Here is a 2,745-nt window from a genome sequence, read left to right as displayed (position 1 = left end):
TAAGGCGGCCTTCGATGATAGGAATCAGGTAATCGATATCAACATCCGGCAGGGGTGTAAATTTCATCAAATCCATTATTGAGCTTAATACGCTTCCGCCGGCTAGACGAGAAGTCATAAATTTTGGGAAAGTTTTATGATTTACGGTGGCGAAAGTCGAGCTGCCGGTAGATAGATACCGGGTTCAGTCTGCCGTATTCTGGTGACGGTTTTGTGGGCGCCAAACAGTTCAGGAAGTTTGAAGTGGATAGTTTTCGATGAAGTGTGAATAGAGATAATTTTCGAAGCAGCTTGTTTGATAAAATCTATTCGAAGTTTGACGTATGCTTGATTAGACTGGATAATAACCAGTGGTTATACACATTACACCTTGGATATGATTACATATGCTTGCATGAAATAACCTCCTATATATTAATTTGGTTATTTCGAACGTAAGTAAAAATTCCAATAATTTCAACCATATCCATTTGGGGTTTGTTCTTCTAACTGGAATGCGACAACAGAATATTCTAGAATGCAGCAGCGGTTTCTGCTCAATATGCTCCTCAAGAAATGCAATTTGTCACCTGTCGTTATCACACCATCGATAACCATTCGTTGTTCGGAAGAAAACAAAAAACAACATGTTTTAAAGCAACAAACTTAACACCCACACACTGTTCGTCGACACTAACTAGTGGAAGAGATATTTAATCAGCAGTAGAGTGGTTCATCCTAGTAGCTGTATAAGACATCAATGAAAACTCTTAAGTCAAACTGACTCTACTTCAAGATAAATATTGTGAACAGCAAATAAAAATCCATCAGAGAACTTTCAATAATTAATTTTGTTTCTGATTTTTTACTTCCATCAGCTGCGTTTCTGGGTAATCTTGCAAAATGTTTTGAAATTGGACTGGCAACTCTGCTGTTTAGTGATTGCGCATGGTTTTTTATCGGTATCAAAATTTTAGAATTGTGCGTGTTATATCTGTTTTTAACTGTCGGTTCTACTATCAAAAGATAGGCGAAGTTTTTGTGATTTAGTGTGTTGCTAAGTTAAGGATGTGTATGATTGAGTTAAGAAGAAATCAGTGATTTTAAATGAAAGTTTTCGACACCTGGTCATGTGATGACTCGAACCGTAAGAGGTTGTTTCGTAAAATTTCCGCTTGAACTTGACGAAGAAGTGGCGCTAGTATACCAGATTATCAAGGATTCAAACCGCGTCACCAACCGTTCCCAAAAGTGAACTTATACTCCCAGGCTCAGAAAATATTTCACCGAGACACAAACCAAGCTTCAGATAAGTACCCTTCCAGTTTTTTCGTTACATCGTATTCCCGCTTTTTTTTTTTTTTTTTTTTAAATTGAAATTGGAACGATGCGAGAACTGTCTGCTCTTGATAGTTCTTATGTCATGTTGTATGCTATATTGCGTTCAACAAAGAATGAGGTAAGCTTCGTTCGTCAAAATGTATGAAGCTTCCACCAAGTTCCCTAGTTTACGAAAGCTTTCGTTGAATTCAATCCTATTGAACTCGTTAAATATTATATATGGTTGCCAGTATCACAAAATTATCAAAAAATTATTTGAAAACTAAATAGATTTTCTTTCTTGTATAATTTTTTTTTTCAAAACTTATTCGAAAAACTTAAGACCTATTTATGGCAACAAATTCAATATTTAAAGAAATAAAAAATAACAGATAGGGTTAACAACTCAACCATCTATGCTTTGAGTTCCTTTTTCAAAAATCGACGTTCTTGATAATTATCACAAAAAAGTGTAGATGCAAGAAAGCTAGATTGATGTACGTTAAGGTTCAACTTGTTTGAGCTTTTTGCATCCAAATCGTAAGTAAGCTCATATCCGAAATTCTTTATCCAAAAATGTAATGCCTCTGATGTTCAATGTTGCAAAACCAATTTTTCATTTCTATCCTATGAAGCAACACGGTAATAAAATCCTCAAAGCGTCAAATTGTTATTGATAAGAACTTTTAAAGTGATACAACGAAATTTAACTCAAATTTTCATGTTTTATCCTACTTTGTTATTCTAAAATTTTCTTTTGCTTCCGTTTTCTTTTTTTCATCAAAACCAAAATTTTATTGATTTCATAAACGTTTAGTGACCCTGTTTGATTTCCATTTAAAAACCAAAAAACTAAATTATCATCTAAATTAGATTTGAGAAAAAATAATAAAGGAAATAAATAATATCTGATATAAGAGAAATACGAGATTAAAATAGAGAAGGAAAACTTTATTTCGTATTGGATTATTCAGGGAAGATTTTTTCAAGAAAATAAACTTACATATAGTTCAGTACATTAAATCATATTTCTTGTTTTTGCATTCGGTTATAATTTTTTTTGTTAGCTAGTTTATTTTGCTAATTTTCTAGAAGTTTAATTAACTTTAAATTCCGGGTCCGACGAATCAAAAATGTTGATTTTAAATTTAACTGCATGTCAGTTAATGCATTTCTTTAAAAAAAACGGCTTTTTTTTTTCTTAACGTCACGAACGAAAGTAAAACTTGCGTATCGTTTTTCTTTCAACTTATGGAAACCTCTCTTGTCAAAGTCACGTTTTTTTTTTAAACAATCTTCATTAGTATTTTCTAAACTTGAACATAGTTCGTGCCTTAAATAAGCCTAGACCCTTTTTCGAAGATAGCATACAAATAATTGATTAAACTCTGAATAAAATGTACTGTTATCAAAATATTTAGTCTGAAAACTCTATAATGTTCGCTT

This window comes from Uranotaenia lowii, chromosome 2 (genome assembly GCF_029784155.1).
Source record: "Uranotaenia lowii strain MFRU-FL chromosome 2, ASM2978415v1, whole genome shotgun sequence".
Lineage (NCBI taxonomy): Eukaryota > Metazoa > Arthropoda > Insecta > Diptera > Culicidae > Uranotaenia > Uranotaenia lowii.
Note: the sequence above shows the minus strand (reverse complement) of the source record.